The sequence below is a fragment of the Hippocampus zosterae genome, chromosome 2 (assembly GCF_025434085.1).
Source record: "Hippocampus zosterae strain Florida chromosome 2, ASM2543408v3, whole genome shotgun sequence".
Classification (NCBI taxonomy): domain Eukaryota; kingdom Metazoa; phylum Chordata; class Actinopteri; order Syngnathiformes; family Syngnathidae; genus Hippocampus; species Hippocampus zosterae.
The window spans coordinates 14537570-14555902 of NC_067452.1; the positions used below are offsets into that span (position 1 = coordinate 14537570).

The window sequence follows — 18333 nt, forward strand, 5'->3', positions numbered from 1 at the left end:
CTGTTGAACAATCAAAATGGAAAATGCTGATACAAGGGTTGTTTTCTTCGGAATAATAATCAGACGCATGCGGAGAAAAGTGAACACAACACGCCGGATGTCGTCCATTATTCTTTGTTTACTGCAGTGCATTGCTTTTTATTATTTTGGGGTTTCTTGTTCCCACACTCCCATGACGCAGTGACACGCGCTGGCGTTACGACTGCTGCGCCGCCACTGACTCCTCTCGAGGCCGATATAAAAATAGCAATGCAAAATAGAAGATTGTTTCAATTTTGACCATCATTGAAACATTTGTTTTCAAGGTCATAGTTAAATTGAATGCAACCATGATAACAACGAAAACAAAAGAACATTTAATGTGAGGTCAAACTCATTGTTGTGTTTTTTGTTTTTTAAATTTAAAAGTATTTGCTCTTCCCTCTATAGTTAATGTTCTAAAATGGCCCACTTTTGCACTACCATGACTGTATGTCTGGCGTTTCTAACAACCCAATCTGTGTCAGACTTGGTCTAGAATCGGATGAGATATGATGAATTTATTGGAGCCAAACACAGTTCCCTCAGTCTGAAATCGCTGGGGACTCCAGACGGCAGCGAGGTCTGCATGTCCTGAACCAAGCGAGGCTCCCTCTAGTGGTGAAGGGAAGAGAAACACGCATCTTCGACACATTGCGCCAACGGAGCGCAGCACTGCCACTTGCCGGCGGCGCCAAGCTATTTTTTTCTCGTATGATATTAAATTTAATGATGACATTTTTTACTTTATTGGTTTGGAAAAAACACATAAAGTGTTAAGCTGGGACCAGATCACTCAACTGGAAAATAATTGCATGTCATCCTAATACTATTTTACGAATAAATGCGATAGTGTGTATATTATTTCAAGTTTCTTTCTGGCCTGACCGGACCTCCCTGCGATGCTGGCCACATCACCATGCATCTGGCCCGGTCCGTATTTCCCACTCCCGACCTTACCGAGACATTCCGAGGCACACTGCCCTGCTTCGCGGAACCGTGCTGAGAGACAAGCTTTTTGCCACCGTTGAGCTCTCCCTGGGCTATGATAGAGACGCTGGCATACGCCTGTCTCCAAGGAGTCTCAGCAGGAAACAATGCAGCACAACAATAGTTTTCCCAAGGAAACCGGTGGAGTGGAGCCGATTGTTTGTACCTTATTAAGACTGGGGATGTTGCCGTTGCTCCAGAGAGCCTCCATTAATCTTGCTTGCTCAAAGCAGTACTGAGCAGCACGCACTCCCTCACCTCACTCCAAGTCACCTCCCATACAAGCCATAAAACACACCGTTGTTTCTATTTTTGGCTCTCCCCGTCTTATTTCTGCTCGATCTGTGGCGGTGGCATGCGGTGTTGAGGCAGCTCGGCTGATTTATCAGCAATTCCACTCCAAGCCAAACTTTGCCTCCCTAGTTGTCTATTGTGCTGAACTTCAGGTTTTGGTTTATTGCCAGTGGAGCAGGAGTTGAGACGTACAGCCCGTCTGAGGTAGCTATGGGTGTAAGAGTTGGAATATTGTGTGGGCACAAAATCACACAGAGACACGACGCGCGGCACACACCTGCGGCAGTGGTGTTTGTGTCACACAGTGTGACACGATCAGAGCTCAGGCATTCTCCCAACAGGGGCTTTGCTCTCTGTTTGCACTCCTCCAGATATTTGTCACTCGGACGAAATGGCTGAATATCATCGCTGCTCCTGCAATGATCTGATAACCTGACAAATCCATCTGTATGACCTCGTGCATATTTTCACACTATCTGATACTTCCGGTAAGGTGGAGGATTGAGTCAGGATCACTTCTCTCTGTATGAATGTGTGAAAATTGGAATTGCATTCGCATCAGACACTCAAATTAAGGAGGCTACCTATACTTGGCCGTACAAAAGGTCATTGCACTTTCACTTTTATGCGTTGTTGCTTTTGGAAGATCTATTTTTTTATTTATTTTTTTGTCATGTATATTATTCAACACGGAACCGCGACTACATTTCATGAATACGCAGACGCAGTTCCATAGCAGTATGTCTTTGGAATGACCATCATAATTGTGGAGTTATGTTTTTTTTTTTCTGCAATGTCTCCCTTTTGAGGATTACACAGCAAGGGGGCACTCATGTTGCTGGAAAAAAGATAAAAGATAGTGTTTATTTTTTCATCTAACCTCCTTCCTTCTTTCCATCTCCTCTGCCATTTTTTTCAGTCAAAGTACAATAATAACCCATTCCATTTGATTCGGGATTCGCTGGTTAGACGGTAAACAAATATCAAATGCAGATCTTTACTGATTACTACAACCATGAAACTTAGTCGAGTTGTACGTTACATCAAGGTTTTTACTTTAAATGTTAATGCACTGGTGACTATTACATTTTTGCTTGTCCATGCATAATAACGCGCAGAATAAACGTTTGCGGTAAATATAAATGCCGTTGTCAAACCATTGAACCTGCACTGTCTGTTCTCTATGCGCCCTCTCATAAAAATGTACCAAAGCATAAGTCACATTAGCACAATAGCTGTTCACTGATACGAGCAAAGACGCATGGGGTTTGGTGGGAGAAAGACGGGAAGTATGTGGCTGTATTTTTACTCTGGTCTCATTTGTTAGGTGATCATCAGAGGCGCTTTGCAGGTGGGAAGGTGATGATCATCGCCTCACTTGTCAAATAAGTGGCTCTTCAAATCGAAACGTTTGAAGTGCTTGCCAAACATGATAAGGGCTTATTATTTCATTAGTCTTTTGATAAAACAAACAACCAAACCAAAAGAGGCTGTTCCGCTCCCAAGTCAAATTAACCATTATTACACATCGAACTCTGTTGGGTGAAAGAGAAGTGTCTCACCCAGGGAACATATTTGTGAATTTCTCCTTTTCCTGATTTAATTTGAGCAAGGCTCAGAAGACCTTTTTCTTTTCTTTGCGGAGCAAGTTTTGAGAATCAATGACTTCGTTTGAGGTGACGAAGCAGTATTCCATGATTGTTTTCCACTTCTGATTTCAGAACTAGTTATCCATCAATTTGTTGTGCGCTGTGTATGTAATATTTGGAGGTGATTAGGTCCTGTCAGTAGGCAGAGGCTCCGGCTTACCCGCGACTCTGGTGAGGGCAGAAAATGGATGGCAGGATGTTCTGGAAGGTGTTTCCTGGTGTGGCAAGAGTCGCTGCCTGGCTCGTCTGCTTTGCGGTGCTGGCTCAGCAAGCCTTGCAGTGCAAGGCTTCACTCTTCTGCCCCTTCCTCTTTCCATCTCGACATTTTACCGTGCTCCATCCCCTGTCCAGGGTCTTCTGTTTCGCAGTCTTTTAATTCTTCAGCGAATATGTCGTGGTCCTGTTTTGTCCTCCACCTCTCATTCGCCCTACTGCCCTTTCTCTCCTCCACCCTCCACTAGCCCCCAAGTCCACCATCCAGACAGACAGAACCTTGAGCTGGGTGGTAATGCTCCCTGTTCCCTAAAATGGGAGCGCTGGGCATGTTGCAAAATTAGCGCTTAACAGGCCGTGAAATAGCAGCCTGTCTTCCTGACGTCTCCCCCATCACTCCAGGTGAATTGGCCAGACGGCTGGATAAATGAGCAAGCAGCACCCGCCGCGCCCAGCGCGCATTTAGGGCACCTTAGGAGAGATGTCCGTCAGCGATTATCTCACCGCAGCCCACCAGGCCAGAGACGTTCGCCCGGGCCAAATTTCACAAGGCTCTTGTGCCCCCACTCTTAACGGATATGTCCTATCTCCTCCGATTTGGAACGGCTTCAGTTTTCTGATTGGCTGATTTCACTTTGAGTGACCTTGTCTCGATTCCGGGCTCTGCTATCCCATTGTGCTTTGAGCATGAGCAACATCAAGCTTCTCTTTCTGTGACAAACTTACGCAGTCTCGTCAAGCTTTTGCGTATTACGCCAGTGTTACGGTTGCTCTGCTGATTAGCTGTTAATGTGAGCTGAGAAAACTAACCCCCTACCAACGCCACCCCCTCCTCAGCTCCCTGTTATTCCCCAGCATTAATAAACTCCCTCAAACCTAGATCGATTTCCTCTTAAGTGAAGGTGGCACTGCCTCTGACTTATTTCATTACCACAGGCTAATTATACTGATTGTAATGAGCTTCTCTTCTCAAGGTATGTTGGGCCGCGTCTACCATATGGACCCATGCGCCCCTCAAGAAAAACAAACTAACAAAAAAAGCTTTGCATTTCCTGGCCAACTCCTTAAATCCCATCTGGGCCTTGGCATCCCACGGCCACCCCCATCAGACCCCCACTGTCCCTTCAGCCCTTGCTCGGACACCTAAATAATCAGCTTCTGTGTCCTTCGCACCCCTAACTTGTCATTTTCATGTTGGATCCGCCCCAATGTGTGATTTCAGCTGTGCAACTGTGCAATGAAGGAAGCTAATGGAGCATGCTGGTGACTCAATCGCCTCTGTTCATTGATAATAATGAAGACAAATGTCAAAACATTAGTTGTAATGGAATTGATGCTTTTGGCTGCACCCTGGATGCTGCTCTCTTTTTAGTTCCAATATGCTGTATGACCTTCACATTTGAATTTTCTTATTACTATTTTATCCATCTTATAAAAAAAAAATCCTCGTCTCACCCCCCCTCGGGTGGTGTCCGTCCCTCATTTAGCTCGGGTCCTCTACCAGAGGCCAGGAAGCTTGAGGGTTCTGCGCAGTATCCTTGCTGTTCCCAGCACTGCACATTTCTGGACTGAAATGTCCGATGTTGTTCCCGGGATCTGTTGCAATCACTCATCTAGTTTGGGGGTCACTGCCCCGAGTGCTCCGACCACCACAGGCACGACTGTCACCTTTACCTTCCAGGCTCTCTCCAGCTCCTCTCTGAGCCCTTGGAATTTCTCGAGTTTCTCGTGTTCCTTCTTTCTGATGTTTCCATCACTTGGGACCGCTACATCCACTACAACGGCTTTCCTCTGCCCTTTATCTATGATCATGATATCTGGTTGGTTCGCCATTACCATTTTGCCAGTCTGGATCTGGAAGTCCCACAGGATCTTCGCTCTGTCATTCTCCACCACCTTCGGAGGTGTTTCCCATTTTGACCTTGGGGTTTCCAGTCCATACTCCGCACAGATGTTTCGGTAGACTATGCCAGCCACCTGGTTATGGCGTTCCATGTAGGCTTTCCCTGCCAGCATCTTACACCCTGCAGTTATGTGTTGGATCGTCTCAGGTGCCTCTTTGCACAACCTACACCTTGGGTCTGTCACGTCGCGTGCTCGCCAGCAGGTGGCGGGTTCTCCCTCCGCCTGTTCGGCACACCTGCCCGTTATTTCGGGCTGATTACCTGCCTTTATTAGGCGACTCCGGCAGTCATCTCACTGCCGGAGAATTCCTTACCGTGCCATTGCTCTCTATTTGCTATTCTCGTCGCTAGACAATTTCTCGCTACCCTATTGCCTTACGGCCTCAATCTTCGCGTACTTCATATTGTGATCAAATTGTTATCATCGATTCTCCTATCTCGGTAGTTCCTCGCCCTTTATCGTTTCGCGAGCGTTTTCGGTTGTCTTCCTTATTTTTTCCTGGTCCTTAATTGACCAGCGTTTTCTGTTACCGTTTTCCCTGTTCGGGCTCCTTTTGTTCTTTATTAAAACCCCTTTGTTTCTCACAAGATCTTTTCGTTGTCTGCTTTTCCGGGGATCCACCTCGTTTTTTTCTGTTGTGCACGAGGCGATTTCTCATCGCCTCGGGCTCAACGTGACAGGGTCTTGTCTGGTGTGGTATATCTGGGCCTCAATGGCTCTGGTGCTCAGGGCCTGCTCCTGAGCAGCCAGGATGAGTGCCTCTGTGCTGTCCTTCAGGCCAGCCCTCTCTAGCCACTGATAGGACTTCTTGAGATCAGCCACTTCAGTTATGGTCCGGTGGTACATCCCGTGTAGGGGCTTGTCCCCCCATGATGGTACCTCTTCCAGCGCCTCATAATCTTCTGTGCCCCACTGTCTGAGACATTCTCTGAGTACGTCATCCGTTGGAGCCTTCTCCTTGATGTATTCATGGAGCTTGGATGTTTCATCCTGGACAGTGGCTCTCACACTCACTAGTCCCCGGCCTCCTTCCTTTCGGCCTGCATACAGTCTCAGGGTGCTGGATTTGGGATGGAACCCTCAATGCATGGTTAGGAGCTTTCGGGTCCTAACGTCCGTGGTCTGAATCTCTTCCTTTGGCCACCTTATTATTCCTGCAGGGTATCTGATCACTGGCAGGGCATAGCTGTTTATTGAATCTATGTCCCTTTCGCTCTTAGCATACAGCTTTATGTCATCCATGTAGAGGAGGTGACTGATTGTAGCTCCATTTCTGAGGCGGTATCCATAGCTTGTCTTGGTGATTACTTGGCTTAGGGGGTTCAGTCCTATGCAGAACAGCAGTGGGGAGAGTGCATAACCTTGGTATATGCCACATTTGATGGACACTTGGGTAAGTGGCTTGCCATTGGCTTCAAGTGTGGTTTTCCACATCCTCATCGAGTTTGCAACGAAGGCTCTTAGGCTCTTCTTTATATATATATATATATATATATATATATATATATATATATATATATATACACATTTTTTATCTTACAGTATTAGTCACATTTGCATATTATCGCTGTCGGGCAAAATCCTCACATCTCCATAAGCATATCTCCAGGCCAGGAAATCAAAAATAAATGCCATTTTGCTTGAGTTAGCATGATATCATGCAAGTTACTGTTATCCAATATTCCCTCTAATTTTCCAGGAGTCTGAGCATTCACACAAACTTCCTGAGCATCCTTTGGACCAGGTTGAGCACCATCAGACATATACACGCTGGTCAAACCAGTATCACAATCTGTTCAAAACCTGAGATCATAAGTTACATGATCTATATTTGTTACAAAAAAAATGCCCAAGCACTGACATATCAATATAGAAGTATTGTATTGACTTTTTTTCTGTTTTTAACAAATGTATGTGTTTTTTTTTAATTTTTTATATCTTGAATTTTTGGGGGCTCTTGGTGCATGAGGGAGCTCTGCATTTGTGCAGTGCAGTGGCATTGGTGAGAGCTGCGCGTTAGCAGTGGTAGCTCTCATTTGCGAGTGAAGCTGATTGCCAACCAGATGCAAAAGGGTATTCATCAAAAAGGAGGTGGCTTGCGTGCTTTGCCTGCGCCTCATCCAAGTTGACTGCAAAATTAAGATCACATAAGCAAAGGTTACATTTGTCGCGTAACTCATTCATAACTACAAACCAGCGCACTGGCACTGCTACGGAAGCAAAGTAGTCTGTTCGTTTGCCTGCTCCTCCTCTGCAATTTTGCTGTGTTCCTCACTATTCAAGGAGCTCACGAAGCAGCCGTCACTTCCTTGATGAGACAGACGCATGACCGTGGAGGAGTATGTGTAATATTTGAAAGAACGGTTACCATGGTGATAAATCTTACTCCCGTGCTTACATGTAGACTGAGTGAAGCTTTGCCAGAAGAGGGTGGTCATGGTTTTGGGCCTCTCACTTAAGCAGGCCGATATGAGTTAAACATAAATAGATGAATATTTTGACGCGGGGAAATTTGCCAGGATTTGCCCTTCCATACAAATGAATTCATGCAGAAAGTATTGTCGCAAAGGCCCACGCATTGCACACGACAAAACAGCCAAAGAAGAGATTACGTTGTGTTGCTACTGTTTTAGTAGCAACACAACGTAATGTGAATGTCAAACCCCTCACCACTGGGAGAGTCCAACTTTTCCCTGAAGCTCCCCGAGATGACTTTACTTCTCTTGCCTCTTACAATCGCAGAATGACTCGGCAGCACTTCAGCTCTCGCGCCACCTTCCACGTTGACCTCGCCATCACTGTTTCAGTTCAACAGCTGGACTTGCAGGATGATTTTGGAAGATTGCTTGAGAGAGAGAGACAGAGAGAGCACACGTCAAAAAGCAGGGCATTCTCAACAGCTCCTGTAATTTCATTTGCCACCTGTTGCCTCATGTTACCGAGTCGTCTCGCTGAGGCATTTCCACGGGGGACCGCCACTTTATTATGAAGGTGACTGAGGTAATATCCCCAAGAAAACAAAACTTCTAATTTGTGGCAAAACTTCCATATATAGACTTGCAGCTTTATTGAGGTTGCCCTCTGCAGCTCGCCGCTTGCCTTCTCTCTTCCTGCCAACAAGAGGGAGTTGTCACGGAAATGACTTGACATAGCGTGAGCTCAGCTTAATTTGAGGACATGTGGATGCCAGAGATCTCCTGAGAGAGATTTTGTAGGACTTTGCATGTCACTCATTACATCTGCTCTCACTGAATGGGCTCCGGTAACGATGCTCTCCTCTGGCATGATTTTGGCAAATCAAACCATCGGATAAGGGAGCCTTTGCCAAGAATTTCGAGGAGTTCTAGCCATGCAGACGTGGTAAGAATGTATTTTGATTATATACTATTTTCCTTTTGAATGTAAAATGCGTGCGTCCAGCTTGGTGTGACAAACAAAAAAGATGCGTCAACCAAGGCAACAGACAACAGCAGTTGAACGTGGTCCATGTTTCATATCTTTTTTTTTCCCATATGAAAGTTTTTTTTGCGGGACTTTGAAAGGGGTGGCGTGACCTATTTTGATCAATGACAGCCTAATGAATGTGTTACTTTTTACCATATTAACTTTCGCGACTGAGCCTGACTTTGAAGTGGTTTTGATGTTGGTGTGCAACCGTACATGAAGGCAGGATACTCAACTTCCAACGATGTGGTTTTAAATCAAGCAAGAAGCTGTGTTTTTCTTTTTCCTCCCTGAAAAAGTGATTTAGAATATGTGAGAATTCACCAATGACAATTTGTGAGAAAAAAAAGAGATTGACTAGAAGGTGACATATTCAAGTATACTCGATTCTTTGTGTTGTCTTGTGTTATTTTTTGTTATTTTGACTTCAAAATGGCGCCGCGAGAGTGGCTGCCTTTCCAGCAGCTCCTATTTTTTTGTTGTTCTACTTCTTCCTTTCATAACTTTGCTGCTGTGAATCTGGAATTTCTCCATTGCGAGACTAATAAAGGTTTTCTTAATCTTAATCTTGATACAAATATATATAGTAGAAGTATATACTGATCTTTACAAGTCAGTATATTAATCTCAAACCGCTTCAAACAACAAAGCGTGTGACGGAAAAGTGGTTAGGACTGCACGACTATCCGTGTTTTGTGTTATGTGTTCTGTTTATTATTTTACTTTATGTTAACTGTTTTGTAAAGTGCTTTGTTACAGCTGCCGCTGTTGTGAAAGTGCTATATAAATCAGCATGTATTGTATGTATTGTATTGTAATGTGTAGAGGTATGCTGAAGATTTAGAGACTTTCATCTATCTTTTGGTACCTGATTTCAGTTCTGACAAGAGCGTAAAACACCAATCTCCAGACGATTGTGCTTTCACAAGTATGTGCCAAAATCGTCCCCCAAACACATGAGCATGTCTTCTGAAGCATTTGCAGCTCCAACTCTTGCGCGGTTGCATTTAAAATCAGGAGTTCTAAAGTTGGGGTTCAATTAAAGTGATTTCACATTCTGGGTTACTCTCACCTGCTCGATATGAGTGGAAGGTCCTTTGCAAAATCTCAAAAGTTGTCACGGTTATGTTTCAGTCTGGCCAGCAGGTGACATGAGCGGACGTCTGTGCACACCTGCTGCCAATCCATGATTAGTTCACATTGTATTTAAGGAGCCCTCTGCTATGCACATGTTGTTGGAGTATTGCATTTTGCCTTGCTGCTTCCTTGCTCATAGACTGCTTTGCTATAGACCTCGTCGTGTTTCGATTTGTGAACTCTCGGTACCAAGTATTTTGTAAGTATGGTTTTTAGTTTGTGATTTGGCTTTCGCTTGCGTGTAGTTGTTACATTGTTTTATGTTTGCCCTCGCGGTTCTTATTTTCCCCCCTTGCCTTTTGTGCAAACGCTTTTTGTTATTCGTTTTTGTGCCCTCTGGTCCTTGTTTCGACCAGCACTTTATGTTACTACTTTGTCGGTGCGAATTTTGTATATTAATCCCTTTTTGCTACGGAGACCTTGTTTGGTGTCTGCACTTCTGGGATCCCAACTTTCGTTCGGCTTGCCCGAACGTGACAAAAGTTCAAACAGAATGGTCAAGCGCTTGTATAGAATTATTGGGTCTGAGCAGTTGGGCTTTCTTCACAGTGATACTGAAGGATTGCTTTACATTAATTACTAATACATTACATTAATTCATGCTTTACATGAAAAGCATCCGGGGGAGGAGTTTAAAACGGGAAGCAGGTTGAACCCTCCTGCTTTGGGCAACACAGAGGGAACAGCGCTGCATATAAAACAGGCAAACAACCGTCAGTCATCGGGTTGATTGTCTTATTGTCCGGGTGTGTTTCCATTCCTTTTCTTGCATTTGCGTTAATGCTTGACAGCGCTCTCTTTCAATTCCCGGCGACTACATCAGCGGTATCGTCCATTGCAATCTGATCGAAATGGAGTTGTGCAGTCACATGCACGTGTGTTTTTCTTGAAATCTTGCTGCCTTTGACAGCTTTGTCTTTGAAGGTAGGGCACTTGTGTTTGGATGTGCGTGGTGTTGATCGGCACATTTTCTTTTTGGCGCGAGAACGAGATATTTGTTGAAGCCCCAGGTGATGCTGAGGTTGTTCTGCTTCGTATTTGGACGTTGGTCATGCATTAGTGTGACTTTCCAGATCTACGTGCATGTGCCGCGATCATGTCGAGCGTTTTAGACAGATGTAAACCTCATGACATACTCGCACTCACCTCTCACTGAAACTGCACATTTGCTTGGCTCTCTAAATTATGGTGCGACTCTTTTCACCTTCATTATGCACCCAAGTAAACATCGAAATGAATATGTGCATATTTATGGCTGCCCGTTGTTTTCTGAATGCTTGAAAATGAGTTTCTAGGATACAATTAAATACGGACAATGTAAGGGATAAAAGGTACCAAAAAAGCCGTTGGAAAACAAAGGCACACGAGCGGGTTAGGAGGTGGATTGGTTGTGAGGGTAGGGGTAGGGAAGGGGGTGTCAGAGCGAGCACAGGGGAGAAAGAAGTCATAATGAACGATATATAGCCTCTGGCCTGCAGAAAACAATTGTTACACTGCCTCCCATAACCCACTTCAACCTTAAGCAGCTGTTTTTTTTCACTCAATTAATTTGTACACATTGGAGCAGGCGGAGACCTCAGCTGAAGCTGGGCTTTTTGGTGCCCCTGCTGCTGCAAGTTCTGGGATCAACTCGGACTCTCGCTCCTACTCATCTTTTTTTTTGTTTGGTTAGAAGAGAAGCCATGAACCGGAATATGAAGTGTGCTATCAAGTGGCGCATTCAGTGGCAGTTTTCAGTAGCAAACTTCATTTACAGAAACTGACTTGTGTCCTAATCCTTGTTGTGCTGTTAGCTGTGGTCTTGGTCCTTGACTTGCTGTTTCTGCCAGATGCGTATGCAGGGAGGGCCACAGCACCCTTAGTTTGTGGTTCAAACTGCCTTGTGGGCGTGGAGGGCTTATGGCGATTTTCCCATGTTTGGTCTTTTACCCGTAACGATTATTGATGCATTTGTCGTACCCTCAAGCTACCCTCTGTTCCTCTACCTTGGCCAGCTGATCGAGGCAGATGGTCGCCCATCTTCTCTAGGTGGCATTTTTTTCTTGCCGCGATTTTCATCTGGTTTTCTATCATGTCTGAGTAACTTGGCCCTCCTTCTTATGTCAAGTGATGAATTGTGAATGACCGCTGTAGGGGGAGAAAAAAAAACCCATTTGCCTATGGCTCTTTCATGATTGAGCCGAATGAACCTTCCCTGGCAAGTGGGCATACACGCGAGTGTCAGTTCTGAATTTTTGGGAGGTTGTGAGAGAGAATTGATGTTGGAAGAACTGATCACACCGTAAGAGCCATGTTTAGCAACAGGAACCTTTCTACATTTGATTTGAAACCGAACTCTATAAATGTACTGTAGGTTGAATAAATCTTGTGCATTACATCCTGCGGCTGGAGTCAAATGTACATCACCCCAAAGATGCTGTGCACGGTAAGATGTCAGATTCCAATGTAATCATCTGATAAATAACTCATTGCCGGTCACCCTGGCCAGCGGGTCAACTTGGCTGAGGACACGGGGCAGACCCAGACAGATGCACAGATAGATAAGGAAGAGAGAGCATGACTGAGCTGTGTCTGCGTGCGCTGAGTGAGAGCCACTCAGAACAACATGAATCATGGCTCCGGCTGAGAGCAGGGGAGATCAAATCAATTCAAGCCACAAAGGGGAGGCAGCATGTGTGTGGGGAAGGAGAAAGGGAGCACACGTTCATGGCGGAATGCTCACCTCCTTTCACATGTTATGGCGCTCAGTTAATATCATTGTACTGAGAACGTCAACACGGTCAACGTGCCTTTAATGGTCAGTTCTTGATTATTCACCATTCTTCCCAGTCGAGGCCTCCTGCGCAATTACAATAGCAACATTTTCCTTCATAATGGGATTTCTTCATTCAGGCAATAACTTAAAAATATCTTTTGGTGGAGGACCGCTTGCTTAAACGTTTTATTCGAAGTCTCTCTCTCTCTTTCTCCCTCTCTCTCTATGTATGTGCATATTATATATATATATATATATATATATATATATATATATACACATACACACACACCATATTTTCATGACCATATGGCACACCGTATTAAAAGGCGTAGTGTCAGTTACGGGTGCTGTTTCTGTATCTATCACATACACAAGACACATTGTATTATTGGGCGCAGGCATGATAAAATGTACGATAGCTTAAAGAACATTGATGGTAGCACTGCATGCATGCTTGTGTATGTTTTGTACAAGGCAGTAAGATCAAAGCTGAATTTGGTTGTAATTTATTGAAGTATTTAACAATGTACTCATGTTTTTTTTAATCAATCCTCATCCTCAAATGAATCATTGTCCTAATCTTCTTTGTTTGAAATGAACAGCTGGGAAAGTTCACGATCAAACAGGCCAGGTTCCCTCGTGTCATTGTCAGAGACAGTATCGTTGCTGTGTGGCAACAACTCGAACAACAGTGCAAGCAGGACTATATATAAATCCATTCACAAATTATGACGTGACTTGCCTTCCAGTCTTAGGAAAGCTGTGTTCCCCCTCACTCCCATGCTGCTCAGATCTTTACTCTGGTCATTTCTATCCATTACCATGGCAACCAAGCAAAACAGCAAAAGCCAACTTCATGCGCCCCATTGAGTGTATTGCTATCGTGCTGTTCGCCTTCTTCTCTCCAGTGTGGTTCACAGGGATGTCAAAAGTGAGCGGCACCTTATCCATTATGGTGATGTGGTTGGGCTGGATGTGTTTTTCCGCTATCTTTTTGTTGTATCCCGAAATGCAAAAGATCCTTGTCCCGCATCACTTGTTGTTTGCAACGGCCTTCACCCTGGGCGGGTTGAACCGGCTTCTTAGTTGGCGCGCACGACATCCCTGACCATGGCGGCCCAAGCGCGGCGATCCAGTGCCAGGTCAACCGACGGCTTCAGCCATTCCTGGTTCCACCGTCTCAGACCCACCACCAAGGGGCCGGAAAGATACGCGAGGTCTTCTTTCATCGTGGTGGCCCAGGTCTTGACTTGTCCACCACGCCGCTTGCGCCAGGCTGGCAAAGGAGCAGGAAGGAGAACATCCCTGATCAACTCGCCCTCCTGGTGGCATGCCGCATGCCCGAACCAACGGAGTCGGCGTTGCAGGAGACACGCTGGTAAGGGGCTAAGGTGAAGGCAGCAATGAAGGTCAGCAGTGGGGACCCGGTCTGATCGGCGGCGGCGGAGAATACGGCGGACGCAATCGTTATCAAAGACTTCCAGCTTGCGCTGGTCAGCCACTCTCATAGGCCAGGTCTCACAGCCATAAAGCAGGATGGTCCGCACGATCGCCTGGTAGACACGCCCCTTTGTCACTGCCGAGATCTCGCGCCGACCCCACAGATGGCGTTGTAGGCACACGAAGGCGGATCTGGCGGCCCCGATGCGATGCACGACTTCTGCTTCTCCTTGCCCCGACGGAACCACAGAGCAGCCGATATATGTGAAGGAATCAACGTTTTCCAGGGTCACGCCCTCCAGTGACAGCGACCGTTGGTCAGCTGGGTTGGTGAGGGAGGACATGATCTTGGTCTTCGAGGCGTTGATGCGCATTCCAACGGTCAAGGCCGTTCGATGGATTTTCATCAGCGGGTTTTCAACTTCCTCGAACGTGTTTCCAAGTAGAGCGATGTCATCCGCGTATGCCAGGTCCGACACTGTGACATCTCGGCCGACCCTCACACCCTCAAAGCCATGGAGAGCAGTGTTGAGGATGTGGTCGATGGCATAGTTGAATAAGGTTGGCGAGAGCGCGCAGCCTTGTCGGACACCCAACCGCACCTCAAAGGTTTCTGATTCGCTGCCGTAGGCCCGCACTCGGACTCGGGTTGACCGGTAGTACCCCTGGATGAGCCGAAGCAGTTTCACAGGGATCCCGTCAGCCTTCATGATCATCCACAACACACCCCGGTCAACTGAATCAAATGCTGCGGCAAAGTCGATGAAGCACACGATGTCGATGTTGGTTGTTGGTAAGCCCATCGTTGCTCCAAGGTGCGACGCAGGCTAAAGATCTGGTCTACACATCCTCTTCCGGGGCGAAAGCCACCCTGAGTTGGGCGAGTCCGGTGGTCACGGGCCATCTGGAAACGTTTCAGCAGAAGGACGACGAATGCTTTTGCAGCCACATCGAGAAGGCTAATGCCTCTGTAGTTGGCGCACAGCTTCTTGTCTCCCTTCTTGAAAAGGGGTATTAACACTGCTTTGCTCCAGTCATCCGGGATGGTCTCGGACGTCCATACGGCGTTGTAGATACGGTGATGAAGCCACGCTGCGAAGACGTCAATGTCGCTTTTGTATACTTCCGCTGGGATGCTGTCTTCACCTGGGGCTTTATTATTCCTGAGCTGAAGCAGGACACCTCGAATTTCGTCTATCGTAGGTGGGTCCGAGCTGCAGTCGTACTCCTCATCAATTGCAGGAAGCACAGGCGCCAACACTGGTGGTGGGTGATTGAGTAGGACTTCGAAGTGTTTGCGCCAACGTTGCAGCCGTTCCTATAGGGAGGTTATCACAGAACCGTTCACTGTGCAGATTGTTTCGCTGACTCCAGCGGATTTCCTGCTCGCCTTCTTTACCAACTGATAAAGCTTGCGGGTATCGCCCACAGCGGCGGCCCTCTCAGTTTCTTCGGCAAAGTCGCACCAATAGGCATTTCGATCTGCCCGAATCGCCCGAGTGGTAAGTCGCCGTAGTTCGCGGAAGTTGGCTGCTCCCGTTACTCGCGCAAGCCTGGATCGTTCTGCAAGGGCCAGAGTGTTTGCAGTGATCCAGTCACGGTTCTGGCATTTGGTGGATATGAGGTGTGCGCGTGCAGCTTCAATGATGGTAGATTTGAGTTCCCGCCACTCCTGCTCTGGCTCATTGGAAGCCGGTTGTAGTTGAGCGAAGCGGTTCTGGACCTCCACTTGAAAATTCTTCCCTCCATCCAGCTTCAGTTTCGCGACATCAATCCGCGTGGTGCGTTTTGATGGGCGATTAACTTTAAGTCTGATGCGAAGGGTAGCACGCACAAGCACGTGGTCGGAGCCGCTCTTGCCTCCCGTGTCTGCTCCACGGTACGCCCGTGCGTCGAGGACGAACCAGTATTTAGTCAATCTGGTTAGTCGTCCGCCCATCGCTCGAGTACCAGGTGACTAGCTGATGTTGGGGGGTGTTGGAAGCGTGTATTCATCACGACTAGGCGATTTGAGGCGGCGAAGTTAACGAGCCGTTCGCCATTGTCGCAGCGTCTTCGCAGAGCAAAACGCCCCAGCACTCGTTGCGTGGTGTCAGTCGCCAGTCCGGTGCGCGCATTCCAGTCTCCTGCGACCACCAAGATGTCATTGGAGGGGATGCCATCGACAGTCGTCTGGAGCTTATGATAGAACTGCTCCTTGTCCACGTCATCAGCGTTCAGTGTGGGCGCGTATACCGCCACGACAGAGATGTTGGCAATTGCACCCCTCAAGCGCACCCTGGCAAGGCGGGGGGAGATGGGTTCCCACCCCAGCAGTGCAGCCTGTGCCTCAGGAGCAAGGGCGATTGCAACGCCGTGCCGGCCTCTGTTGTCCATCACTCCACTATGGTAGAGGTTGTAGACCACATTGACACCAGGGACCTTCAGCTCTCGCTGCCCTGCATCAGGGAGGCGTACTTCAGAGAGGCATGCCACACTGACACCATAGTTGTGAAGTGACCTCATGGTGAGGGCTTGGGTCCCTTCGTCGAGGAGAGTCCGGACGTTCCAGCAAGCAATTTTGAGGCGCTCACGGCGTCGGAGGAGGTGATGGTGGAGGGGTGCCCGCATCACTTGCCATAGCCCAAATGGCTATGTAGGAATGAGGGGATTGTTTGAGGGAAAAGTCGGGATTGGAAGCCAAGTGAGGCCAGAAGAGCGGCAGAATAAAGCACAGTTTATGTTAAATTGCTCCATGTACAAGACTTTGTATGCAGCGAAGGCTGTTTGAAAGTGCTCTATAAATACAGTTGGGTTGAGTTGAGTATATGCGCACACATTGTTTCGGTATGACAAAGTTGAAGTACGTTTCATCACAAGTTCTCCCTTGTCATACTCTGTTGTCTGTCTCAGACTGAAATGCTGAGGAAAAAATCCTCTGCTGTGCTCAATGTTAAATTGAGTTTATAATCCTGCGGATTTAAGATATGGAGCTGTGAGTTAATTCCCTTCGCTAGCATGGTATTTTCATGCGACCACTTCATTCTGCTTGTTCATGGTCAGACAGGTGGACCGATAGACAACAAAAAGAAGCAAACTTTGCCCAGAGCAAATATGCTCATCGTCCCCCTCACTTTTCACAGAATGATGGCCGTTTCTTCAGCTTCGAGCATTGACTTCCCACCACATTTCCCTTCTGCTTGTGTTTACTTTTGCTGGTCACCGAAGGTCCCTCTTGATGCAGGATTTATGAATTAAACTGTAACACAGACTGGAGGGTGAGCCATACTGACACGTTGCGGGAGTCATAACGAAGAGCTTAGTGAGCACAGACAAGATTCCAGCAACAGCATCACAGCAGGACACATGGAAAGCGTTAAGAGGGTGCTTTGGAGAAGCCACAAGCTTGGGAGCATTACACCCATCAAGAAGCCGCCTTAAGTGATCAGCTGACACAGCCTCCAAAGTATCTCCTATACGCCCAGTAGGTGAAAATGTCTTCACTCTGATTTCGTACAACGCCCGTCAGAGAGGATTCCGGCCCCCTTTTTTTCCACCCACTGTGGTTCCATTTACCCCAAAAAATGCATTTGTGCCATACGTGAATGTGACATGAAATTGTGTTTACTGCCAATAAGAGTGGGCTGTAGTATCAAATGGCTTCAGCTTACTCCCTCATGCAGACAAGGCCGGGTCGTGTATGCGTTTGTGTGTGTGTGTGTGTGTGTGTGTGTGGCCTTGCTCAAGTTGTTGTAGTCTCTGTGTCTGTGCCAGATTCTGGCAAGTGAGGGGCCCTGTTGTCCTTCGGAGCTGCACTCTTTTCTGGCTGCGTCACTTCAAGGTCTGCTGTTGGAGATCTCGAGGAAGTGCCAATGCAGCCTGGCCGCCTCTGCCAAGGTGTTCGCCACCTCTCCTCTCTCTCCTTCTTTGCATAATTAGCCAGGTAATTGTGGAGTAATTGATCAGATCACCTGTTCACTGTAAGCTCTGGTTTTGTTGATTGAACAGCTGGAATGTGCACTACTGTTTGTTTGCAAGTATTTTCGGGCCAGGAAGGAGAGCAGGAGACCATGAAAGAATGGAGGCGCCGGACAGCAAAGAGTTTGAGCGATGCACACACCAACAAAGACATTCGATTCTCCAGGCAAATCCTGAACTTGCTGGGCAAGGTGAGCCTGTTATTGGTGATGCAAAGCATAGAGGCAGAAGGTTATGAGATGGGGAGATGGATACTCCGAGACGCTGGGCAGAGAGGAGGTTTTAGAAATCACAGACGGGCAAGAGAATTGTCCACGTTTTCAGAGTGAAGGCGATGAATGTATGGAAGGGGGGAGCACGAAAGGAGAGCGGGCTAATGACATGAAGGAAGTCTGATGAGTAGACACCCGCAGTGTGTTATTGACGTCCCCTTGAGTCTGCCTGAGCGGAGCGGAGCAAGCTTCCTAGCCGGGGTATCGGCCAGCCCCGCTCCTCAATTAGGCTGGCTGATTAGATTCCCTCCTCTGT

General features: G+C 47.0%; 1 protein-coding gene across 9 annotated transcripts in view; it reads left to right on the forward strand.

The window, feature by feature from the left end:
- camta1a (calmodulin binding transcription activator 1a) overlaps positions 1-18333 on the forward strand; it is a 333445-nt gene that overhangs the window by 185078 nt on the left and 130034 nt on the right. The gene's annotated exons all lie outside the window — the stretch shown is intronic.